This window comes from Vanessa cardui, chromosome 4 (assembly GCF_905220365.1).
Source record: "Vanessa cardui chromosome 4, ilVanCard2.1, whole genome shotgun sequence".
NCBI classification, from domain to species: Eukaryota; Metazoa; Arthropoda; class Insecta; order Lepidoptera; family Nymphalidae; genus Vanessa; species Vanessa cardui.
Genome location: NC_061126.1, coordinates 2,082,786 through 2,095,699, shown reverse-complemented (window position 1 = coordinate 2,095,699; position 12,914 = coordinate 2,082,786). Strand labels below are relative to the sequence as shown.

The window sequence follows — 12,914 nt, the reverse complement described above, 5'->3', positions numbered from 1 at the left end:
ATTGCCCCTTCGTACTCGCCAAGGTCAATAGGGCACAGACAATTACTACAAATTACGATCATTTACTAGATATGGTAGATAAATTGCAATCACGATGCTAAACTATGTCATGGTTGTACGAGACAATGCCTTCACGATGTACGATCTCGTAACTACACACATTATGACAAAATGCATGAAGAAACAAATACACAACACGTTCAAATGACAAACTTTTATGATGAGAAAAACTTAAAAATTAACTTGATTCAAAAAGTTTGAGAATATTTTAGAAAAAATAAATATGTTTAAAATATTCTAAGCGAATATTTAATGGTAAAGGTATTTTAATTGAATGTTTTATTGAAATTTTCGACGTTATAGAAATAACTTTGTAATTATCCTAGAAGGAATATGATACTTCATACGAGTATAGTATTAAAGAAGCAATCGTTTTCTATTATATTCTTTAAGTTTTTTTTATTAAAGAGGCAAATGACCTGATGCTATACATAACATAGTTATGTTTGCTCCAAGTATTGTACAACATTATGTACGATATGAAGCCAATACTTAACTTATATAGGATGTTAAGTGGCTAGTTCTTTTGTTACACTGAGTAACTCAATTTTGAATCCTTTCAATAGACACTCATTACTCAGTAGCTATGCAGACCAGGGTACATAGGAGGATGTACTCGTACGCATTTAAGATTACGAGTATATTCTTAAATCTCATATGCCTGGTATTGTATATTCCATACTAAGTACTTCAAGAAAGTTCAATTTTATTTACATTTTAACAAGCCACTTATTACGACAATATAAGTGACATCACGGTATAGAACTATAAATATTTTATGTGATTATACATCATCTATCAGAACTACGGTTCTGATCGATACTGGTCACGGTGCGGTGGTAGCTTCACTTAATTTTTAAATGACAATTAAAAAGTGCTTGTAAAAGCCCACTCGAATAAAGTTTATTTTGATTTTGATTTTATGTCAAGGGGTACTAGAGAACTAAGCAGTTATGTACACAAGTATGTGTGCAATACTATCCTAATAATTCCCTCACTCTCATTTTCCGATGAGGATGCAAATTCTACAGGACCAGGATCGTAAGGCTTTATAATATGGTGTGTTCACACCTCCGACTTAAAACCTCCAGAATTTGGGAATTTTTCGAAACAAAAATCCAATTACTTTTTCTTCCTAACCCAGGACCCAGATTATATGGTGTGTTCACACCTCCGACTTAAAACCTCCAGAATTTGGGAATTTTTCGAAACAAAAATCCAATTACTTTTTCTTCCTAACCCAGGACCTCAAAATCATATATGTATATTAAGCCAAGACAAACGAAGCGGGCATATTATAAATAAATATTTTAAACCATATATGAACAGATGTGAATAAAATTATAGTAATTATTTATATTTCGAACGAATTTCGAAAAAAAAACTACGACAACCATATTCTTACAACGACGGTTGAAACTTTATGTTTAAATGACAGTGTTGAAATAGGTGTGAAAACAAAAGTGAAATCTGTTAGCACCATTGAATTTTTTCAATGTCAAAATTCAAATACTTTCTTCTTCAAATATAGAATTATGTTAATTTAGTATCAAACGTCTGAATGTATCAATTTTAAAATCAATATTGAAACGGATAACGTACAATTATATGAATTGAAGAAGAAAAACTCTTAAACACTTTTATACTTGGGAGCAAACAAATTCTAAATTAAAGAACGGCAGGATGAATTTTAAAACCATACTTCTATTGAGCAAACTTGACATCTATATCTTAAATTGTTATAATATAAATTTGAATACAACTTCAATTTTTTACTTGAGGTTGTATTTTCCAAAAACATTTTCTTAGCGAAGCGTTACATTACAGCTGGCAGAGTGGGAACCCAGACGGGCTTAAAAGTCCTTGACTTTGCATTGATTGATAACCAGATCTTTATAAACGAAAAGGAGATACTTAGAAGGTGTTATAAAAAGACTAATAAAATGTTTAAAACTAATAAATTATTGATAGTAAATAATTAATTAATTGTGCAATCTAAACTGTTATTACTGCCATTAAACAATTAGTAAAATGGTTAACAAGTATTTTTTTAGAATATTTCTTACATATTATTTGCGTCATAAAAGATATAACACATTATATAATAATAATACCTATTTAATTATTCATATAAACTAGAATACTGTATTACAATTGATATACTTGTTCATATGGTCAATTATTTAATTGTTGTTATATTGAACATGAAAATATGTTAGCTACTATAAAATGGTTATGCTCAACCGTTTACAGTCATATTGTGGGTACTTAAACTTGGTGTCGGTTAAATAAATATAAATATGAGACAACATCACATACATTAAGGCTTACTAGATTAATCCGTCAAAATAACTTGAATATATACAAAAGCAAACTTTTGACAAGTTTAAGTTACTCAAAAGTGTTACAAATAATATAAAATAATGCCGAAATTAATAATTTAGATTTATTATCTTAGTACATGGAACAATAAACAGTGTATTAAAAAGAAAAATGAAATTACTACTCGTATAAATATTAACTCCTCAACAGCCTATTCAAATTATAATCTCCAAACTCTCTAAAATAACTTGGTTATTACTGATAAAGTGTCACAGATCCTAATTACCAAACAGACCGACATTATATCATTTGACATATAAAATATAATTGATTATTAAAGTGACGACCTTTTTGGTTGTAAGTGTATTAACAAAAATATATATCGTTTCATGGGCTTAGTCTGTTTTAATCGATGATTAAATTATTTGTTTTTTTTAGTAGGGAAAGACAAAACAGTAACTATTTCTTTTCTGTTCATTGCTATTCACTGTTATTACGTGAGATTTTAGGCACAAACAATTGTACACCGTAAACGAAAAAATACCTGCGAAGAGAGTATCGTTTGTCAATATTTTCGGCTCACGGCTTCATGTCATGAGTCAGGGTAAATATTTAATTAAATGCCAATGCAAATAATATATACGCTTACTGTATGTAACAATATCAAAATGATGGAATAATATATGAACTAACGATGAGTTAGTTGGCTTAAACTTATAACAATGAACGAAAAATGATTGGTACAGTGTAACTCCCACGCGATCTTATAAAACAGCGATATATTTTAGAGATATTAAAATTCCACCTATTAAAATAACACATAATGCCTTACCCAACTCCTACTTTTCCTCCGTTTAGCTTCACGTCTTTTACCGAATGTGATGTTAAAAAGAACATTATGTCTATATCCTCGAATGCTGTTGGTACAGACTGTATCAGCCGTAATATGATCATTCCCATCCTCGATATTGTGATTCCCATTTTGACCCATATTCTAAATTTTTCCCTTACCTGCAGCAAGTTTCCTGATACATGGAAGGATGCGCAAATTATCCCCATCCCTAAAAAAGGTAATCCCTTAACAGCTTCTGATTTCCGTCCCATTTCAATTCTTCCTTTCCTATCCAAGGTCCTTGAAAAGCTCGTCTCACACCAACTAAATAGTTTCCTTAATGAGCATTCCCTTCTCAATCCTCTCCAATCAGGTTTCCGAGCAGGTCATAGTACGGCTACAGCTTTAGTTAAAGTCACAGACGACATTCGATTGGCCATGGATTCCAAACAACTCACAATCTTAGTGCTTCTTGATTTTAGTAACGCATTTAATTGCGTTGACCATGACATCTTGTTGAGTATGTTATGTTCTTTTAACATATCTCCATCCGTAAAAGACTGGCTTCAAAGTTACCTCAGTGGTCGAAGACAGCGAGTTCGTGTGGACGAATCATACTCGTCATGGCGCGAAGTCCGCGCTGGGGTACCTAAGGTGGCGTGTTGTCTCCCTTACTTTTCTCAATCTTCATTAATTCAATTACTCATGTCATCTCTTCTCTCTACCATATGTATGCAGATGATATTCAAATTTACCGACACTCAACCCTTGATAGATTAACTGATGCTGTCGCTGCCATTAACAATGATTTGTTGGCTATCCATAAATGGAGTCAACGGTATGGGCTCAACATCAATCCCGCAAAGTCACAGGTCATTGTTATTGGTAGTCCGGCCATGATGGCAAGGGTTGATTGGGCGGAGATGCCACGTGTTGTGTACAATGGCACTAACTTGTCCTACTGCTCCACTGTTAGAGACCTTGGCATACAGCTTGATAGTACTCTCTCCTGGTCGGAGCATTTAAAGCAGATTGGAAAAAAAACATACGCCTCCTTAAGTTCTTTGCGACGACTTCAAAATGTACTGCCAATTCCTACCAAAACTATGCTTGCAAACTCTCTCCTTCTTTCAATACTCGATTACGCTGACGCAAGCTATCTTAATCTAACCGAGGATCAACTTAATTATCTTGAGCGATTACAAAATCTAGCTATTCGGTTTATTTTCGGCCTCCGAAAGTATGACCACGTTTCAGAGTTTCGTTCAAAGCTCAAGTGGCTTCCTATACGCCGTCGCCGGAACCTGCATACTCTTTCTCTTCTGTACTGTGTGTTATTTAATCCAAATGCTCCTCATTATCTGAAGGAGAAATTTGAATTTTTAGGAGACCAGCCTAGAATTCGACCAACACGTAGGCTCGTACTGAAAGTGCCCGCTCATAACAGTAAATTTTACAGCCAGTAGTTCACTGTTCAGGCTGTAACTCTTTGGAACGACTTGCCATTGAGTATTCGACAGTCAAAAACATTACATGCATTCAAAAACGCTGTTAAGAACTACTATCTCTCATCATAGTAACGATGACGACATGATTTTAATACGTCATATATGTATGTATTTTGTATATATATGTATTTATTTATATGTATACTTGTATGTATGTATGTATGTATGTATGTATGTATGTATGTATGTATGTATGTATGTATGTATGTATGTATGCATGTATGTATGTATGTAAGTATGTATGTAGGTATTTATTGATATATGTACGTATGCACATTATTGAATATTTATTACTGTTATTTATTTATGTATGTGTTTAGCTTGTATTCATTTTAAGAGTAGATATAATTGCACCACCCTATACTGTCTTCCACAGACAACTTTCTAACCCAAGGTAGTCTGGAAGAAATGGCTAGTAAGCCATAAGGCCGCCTTTGTTTCACCATTAGTTTTTAGTTTGTGTATTCTGTAATCGTTTGTAATTGTAATTGTGGTGTACAAAAAGTGTTAAATAAATAAATAAATAAATAAATAATGCAATTGATAGCAAAGAAGAATATCACAAAAATAATAAACAATGAGAAAACAAACTGACTAATACGACTGATGTATGTATATATGCAAAAGTACATTCATATATTAGCTAAGATTTAAACAATATTTGATTTATCTAAATAAAATTGCTTAAATATTTATACAATATATCTTCTTACGTCAATATCGTAGGCGTTACTTTTACGACATCTGTATTACGAAGCTTATTTTAGATGAATTAAAGGAATACGCCTAAAAACAACAAACTGTTTATAAAAAAATGACATTTACAAAGACGTTATTTTTGTCTAAAAATCAAATTAATTTTGTTTCAGGAACATTGGAACACCCACTGTCTCCAGTTTTATTGTTTGGTGAAATATTAATTATTATTAAGAATAAACTACTATTAAAATAACATTGTCTGATAAGAGTTGGTTTCTATACACTATATTATATAGATATAATTATATTTCGGTCCCGACTTCGCGATGATTGGTAGTAAGAAGTTTTGATCCTGTGTTATTTTCTAAGCAATGATATAACAACAACAGCCTGTAAATTCCCACTACTGGGCTAAAGGCCTCCTCTCCCTTTGAGGAGAAGATTTGGAACGCTGTTCCAATGCCGGATGGCGGAATACACCCGTGGCAGAATTTCTACGAAATTTGTCACATGCAGGTTTCTTCACGATGTTTTCCTTCACCGCTGAGCACGAAATGAATTATAAAGACAAATTAAGCACATGAATCAGCGGTGCTTGCCTGGGTTTGAACCCGCAATCATAGGTTAAGATGCACGCGTTCTAACTACTGGGCCATCTCATCGATGATATATTATTATTTAATAATCTATGTATTCGCCCATACTGCGTTTATGTATCGCACAATATGTTCAAGAATGATTTTCACTTATATTTCAAAGATAGGGTACTAGTGCATTTATGTCTTACGTATAAAATCTGACAATGTGGTTTTTTACTTTATAATAATGACACCGTAAAATTGTAAATACCGTTACGTTATAATCTATATCGCGAGATTGTGAATCTTTCGACAGTTTTCAATTGTACGAGATAGATTATAATCTAAGGGTATCTACAGTTTTATAATGATACAATGATGCAATTTTAATATGAATATAATCATTATTCTCGTGCCCATATCCTAATATTTCTTGGGGTTGGTTCCATACTTCTCTTTCTGACGACATCTCACAACTAACATTCTTTCCAACCATATTGATTTTTCATACAATCCATCCATCTTCTTTTTAGTCTTTGCCTTCCCCTTTAATATTATTAAATTTATATATATAATTATAAGTCTTTTACGTGTCATGTGATCAAAGAATTCGACTCAACTTGAATACATTTAAAACTGCTGATATTATTTTATACACGATAGATATTTTAAATTAAGAATCGAACGAAGATGAACCATATTAACTATAATAACAATACATTTCTCTTAACATCTCACATTCACCGAGCGGTTGCCGTCTTGGGAAAGAACACTATCTTAATTCTTCCATAAAAATACCACTCCAAAATAAAATGAGAAGGACTTCTATTGGGTGGAGAAAATAGTTATTGTCATTTCAACTCGAATACATTTAAACCTTTTAACCAAATATATAATACATTTTAATCAAAATTTTAAATTAAGAAGCATTTGTATGTAAACTATTTATATCCCACCAAAAACATTAAATGTAAAAAAATGCCAAGCCTCTCGCTGCAGTCTTTCCATCGTAAAAAGTTTTGAGATCTCATAAAAGCCAAGTCCTATTCAAATTATTATGTAGTTATAAATCAACATTTAGTAATTGTATCAATAGTTTTCTTTATATTATAATTATAGTGACTTGGCAACCCAAACTCCTAGCTTTGTCCACTTCGAAGATATAGGGGGGCGAAACAGCCGCGAATCGCTTCGAGAAAAGATGGTACGGCCGTGACAGTTTTTCTCGAGACTTGGCTGGGACACTGCTGTGCCCCCAGATTTACTGGAATACCACTACAGTTTTTCTTAATAACCTCTCGCATTCGCAGCTGTTGCGGTCTAGGGAAAGAATAATAAATAAAATAAAGTTATCTTAATTCTTCCATTGAGACACCACTCAAAAGTAGAAAAACAGGCACTTCTATTGGGTGGAGAAACTAGTTAGTGTCACTTCACTAATTTTATTAGGAGTTCAACGATCTGTCAAACACCCTTAAAGTTTGCTCGCGAGGAATTCGATAAAATAGTCCTTGGCCCAGCAAATTGACAAGGGAAATTTATGTCACGTCCCGATTCCATTCTAGGTAAATTGTTACCCATTTATCTTGTTAAAGAGTTGCTTGTTTGAGGTTTCATTTACGTGAAAATTCGTGTATATTATACCATAGCCAATATAATATAGAAATACATTGAATTGATTTGATTACAATTGTCACAACATACAAGTTTCAGTAGAAATGACATATTCTATTCAAAGGTTTCTAACAAAATTTAGGTAAATTCACCGTTGGAATAAAAACGACCCAAATTCATATTTCTGTACTGCCTATATTTAGGTCTAAATAAATAAAAGCTAGACCAACAATATCATTTTATTTGCTTCGTTTTAATTTTCGGGCATTAGGAATATAGGAAGAGTAGAATCAGGGCCCGAATAGAATCTTAGGGTATCGTAGAAGACAGCTGAATATCATTCCTGAGAAAAGCACTTTATAATACGAGTATAACATTCATTGCTTGTGGTATTGTCAAATAATAGCATTCCCATTGCGTCATAGTTATAAGGTTATACAAGACCTATTATTATATGTAGCCAAAACATTATGGTATCTAAATGCAAAGTCAGTATAACTTAATTTAAAAAAGCAGGTGTGGACATTCTGATTGACACTAGATTATTTGTTACATATTAAGCTATTGATTATGGTGATGTAGTTAGAAAAGTGATAAAATAAATACCGTGATCCTCCCTTAAATGCCGGTAACGCACCTGCAAGCCTTCCGATATTGCAGATGTCCGTGGAAGGTGATAGTCATTCTCCATCACGTGAACCTCCTGTTCGTTTGTCACACATAAGTGGTAACATGATACAGTGGAAATTTATAAAGATCAGTGTCAGATTCCGTAGAATCAATATTTCTAACAATTTTATTTAAATCTTTAGTATCAGAAAGTAAATGTATTGTTTAATAAATGATTTCAGTATGAATGAACTTTGATTACCTTGGCCTAGTTATAATGCAATTTTGTGTATACTACTTAAACCTTTTTAAGTTATGAATTTAATACAAAAATCAGACAATTATTACGAGATTTCCTTGCAATCACTGACAAATCACGAAACAATTTGGACTGTAAAATGCATTTCTGGTATTATTCCGTCAATCCATAATATATTCGCACAATGGCTGTACTCGAGTTCTAGCACTTTGCCAGCCATATGCTAAGACGTCTAATGGCTTAGATGTTTTAAAGAGCTTTTATTGATATAGAAAATAATATACTTGGTGGTAGGGCTTTGTGCAAGCCTGTCTGGGTAGGTACCACCCAGTATTGTTATGTTCCGTTTTGAAGGGTGAGTGAGCCAGTGTAACTACAGGCACAAGGGACATAAAATCTTAGTTCCCAAGGTTGGTGGCACATTGACGATGTAAGTAATAGTAAATATTTCTTACAGCGTCATTGTCTATGGGTGATGGTGACCACTTACCATCAGGTGAGCCATATGCTCGTCCGCCAACCTATACCATAAAAAAAAACTATTAAGAAATAGTTTCTATATATACCTCTGTTGAGCAAAGACTTCTTCTCCTCTCATTCGATCAGATCGCTCCTGTGAATTAGTGGATAGACATAATATAGCATAGAATTTGATCAAGATGTTTTCGTACTTGAATTCTTCGGTCAAATGAATCAAAAGACTTTTTTAATGGCAACTTAAGCCTCATGGTCGTATTGAGGATGAATATTTAAACATAAAATAGTTAGATTTTAAGTCGTAAGTCTCGTTGTTATTTAGCGGTAGAATATATGAGCCCTACCACCAAGTATGTAATCACAACTATGCCTAAACATTTGAGTAAAAAATTCAGTGAGAGAAGGTTCGGTGATTATCAAAAAGGACTAAATATATTGTTGTTTTTTTCATGTACGGAACACGTCCAATTGATAACCCGATCAATTTTAATAGAAGGACGAAATCAATGTCATAAAAAATACGAATTTAGTTTGATATGCGTCGCTGAATAAGATAATGTTATAACCAAAGGATGCAAGCCCTAATTTATTCGTAGACTACTCAACTTGATTCTTATTCGATAATTTAGAATTTTGCATTATTCGAGTGCGTTCTAAATTGTATTCGTAATATGTAATTCGTAATATATAAAACGTTTTTTTTTTACAAATTATTTTTTATTCACTTATAATAATAAAATATTAATTAATATAATTTAACTATAACACAGGTGATCCTTTTCAAAGTTAAACGACTGTTAAATGTTTGTTTATTTAATTCTTACAATATTTGTATACAACATTTGCATAAATTTCAAGGTCCCTCTATATTTATGCATGTGTATCTATTTTGAATGTATTATGAACATATTATGTAATTATAAACTAACGTGACTTTGTATTTTTAAATGTTGAAAAAGAGGAACTAATCAGTTTCTTGGCGGTTCTTCTTGTTAAAATCTGCATTCTGAACCGGTGTTAATTAACAATTAATAAAGTTTGTGCTTAATTTGTGTTTATAATTCACCTCGTGCTCGGCGGTGAAGGAAAACATCGTGAGGAAACCTGCATGTGTCTAATTTCATCGAGATTCTGCCAACCCTCTCCTTAATGGAAGAGGAGGCCTTAAACCAGCAGTGGGAAATTTACAGGCTTTATTACTTTACTTTACTTTTATAGTTTGTTAAATGACCATTCAAAATTGCTTGTTAAAGCTTACTTGAATAAAGTAGATATATCTTGCATTTTATTTCGATATATCTTCTTTATTCCTTTTAAACATTTTAAGATGGACGTACATTGATTCTCTTTCAACTATAAATGACCACTGGAGCAGCAAGAATTATTACTTTAAGTCGTTAAAACTAAAATTTTAAAAACCTTGACATATAGAATGTAACAAAGCAATATCACCGAAAATATGAGCTGCGTTTTTAAAAAGTAAATCAGTAAATGTTTTAAATGGTCGTATGTAAGTTACCTTCTATAGACTTTTATAATATAAAACGATTGCAGCAAGTTTTTTTATTTTGACAAGTTTTATTCCTTTTATTATTGTTTGACATTTAATAATAAACTACGAGTAGCCTGTTCCAATTAAAGAAGTATAGATTTTGACATTAATATGACGTGTTATAATCAAGTCAAGATCTTGTACAATTTATAGTATTCATTAAAATGTATTTTGAAAATCGACCAACCAAGAAACTTAGTGCATAATATAACAGAGGTAATTGTAAATCTCATAGAACGTATAAAGCTACGGTTTGTTTATATTACTTTCAACTTTGTACCTATGTATTCTCCCTTCATTTGGAATTTAGAATTTATTCATAGTTTCATTTTAAAAAAGTAAAGTAATAGCCTGTAAATTTCCCACTGGAATAAGGCCTCCTCTTCCATTAAGAACATACACCACGCTGTTCCAATGCAGGTTGGTGCAGTCCACATGTGGCAGAATTTCAATGAAATTAGACACATGCAGGTTTCCTCACGATGTTTTCCTTTACCGCCGAGCACGAGATGAATTATAAACACAAATTAAGCACATATATATAGTGGTGCTTGCCTGGGTTTGAAGCCGCAATCATCGGTTAAGATGCACGCGTTTTAACGACTGGGCTATCTCAGTTTCATTTGTATTTACGATAATCATATTCGTCTTATTGTTTAACTATCTATTTTGTAATTATGCAATTATGTAGGTAAGGATTTAAGTGCGATGCGAAGTATTTCATGATCACTTACACGTAACGGTCGCATAACCATATAAAAACTTCAACCTAGATAACCGTAATAGTCAAATGTACTATTTTAATTAAGAAAATACCCAGTCACTGAACTGAGACATAAAATAAGTGATCATTACAAGTCACAAAATTCTGCCAGATATAAGATCTACCACCTCTGTAAGCCGTGAACTGTTTGTTAAGAGATTGGCAAAGATCAGAGGTCCGTGTATACTGGTTACTTACAAGGTCTTGCGCTCGCGCATTTTCGCCAACCGCAGCACGATTGCAGTGCACTGTTAACTATCGAATGTGTTACACGTATATTGGTTAATCGAATCGGTGTTTTGATGTAAAGTGATGAATGGATAGCACGAATCGGAATATAAATTGTATATTTAATCGATAAGGTAAGCTTTTTTGCATAGTTAGAGGAATTATTACGACTATTAATCGATTGTTTTGTTATAGAATCGATTATATTTATGTTTATATTGTTGCGAATTCGGGTTAATTATATTTAGTATGAAATTAAGACGAGTAATTTGTTTAATTATGCGTTTTCATTACATAAAAATGTTTTTTTTTTTCTTTTCGTACCAATTAATTTTAAAAAAGTGCAACTTAATTATTGCTTACATGAATGTAATTAAATATAATAAAATACCAATTAAAAGTGCCGAAAACATTATCATATTGAATTTACTGTTTCGATAATTATTTTCCTTCATAAAATTAATAAAAGGTAAACGCTGGCTTGATTACACACCAAAAAATAAACACCTTTAAAATCGTTCGTAAATTTCGGCCATTAAACAAATTAATTCATTAAAAATTCGGTTTTACAACAACAACAGCCTATAAATTTCCCACTGCTGGTCTAAAGCCTCCTCTCCCTTTGACGCGAAGCACATGCAGGTTTCCTTCACCGCCAAACTCGAGATATATTTTAAACATAAATTCAGTCATAAAACGACGAAATTAAATTATAACTAGTTTACTAATTTTATCGCGATCTATTTACTGAAATAAACGAAGTGTATTCTTTACAAATTATGGAAAGTGTATCGAGATAAAATCTTGCATCTAAATATGATGCATATAAAGTTCGAGCTTAAATATTGTGCACGTATTTGGTGCGCGTAACAATGAATTCTACAGTATGAAATGAATTCTACACTAAAAGTAGTTTTAAAATTGCCATATCAAATTACAATTTAATTAAATATCTTTATATCCATAAACAATAGTAACAATAAGTACAATCTGAAAATATAATGCACGTGTATTTATATCAATCGTGTGTAATTGATTTATTTTTTCATTTAAAGTATTTGTTTTGCTGTGTTATCACATTATTACTTGATTTTTAAAAATCGAATGCTTAAAAATCAAAGGTCATATTTATTATTTAATATAATTAATAATAATATGTCATTAGTTAATAATATTAAAAAGAAGCTAATTTATTTTGTAACATTTCACTTTTTTGTAAAAAATACTGGACTCAATAAAATTTTAAATTCATTATCCATTAAGGGTATTTTGTTCTGTAGCCTCATTAATATTTTTGGTAGTTTAAATTACAAAAAAAAATAAGCCACAGGTCGGCTTCTACAAGCACTTTTGAATATTAATATTACAAAATTTATTAAGTTAAATTACCATCGTTGATTCTTCCGAGAAGAA

The 12,914-nt window shown here is 31.9% G+C and overlaps 1 protein-coding gene across 1 annotated transcript in view; it reads left to right on the top strand.

The window, feature by feature from the left end:
• Window positions 1–11,508: 11,508 nt before the first annotated feature.
• Window positions 11,509–12,914, top strand: part of LOC124544143 (proton-coupled amino acid transporter-like protein pathetic) — a 58,033-nt gene continuing 56,627 nt past the window's right edge. The window contains exon 1 of the mRNA XM_047122599.1: window positions 11,509–11,635. The gene's annotated coding sequence lies outside the window, so the exon portion shown is untranslated. The remainder of the gene's footprint in view (window positions 11,636–12,914) is intronic.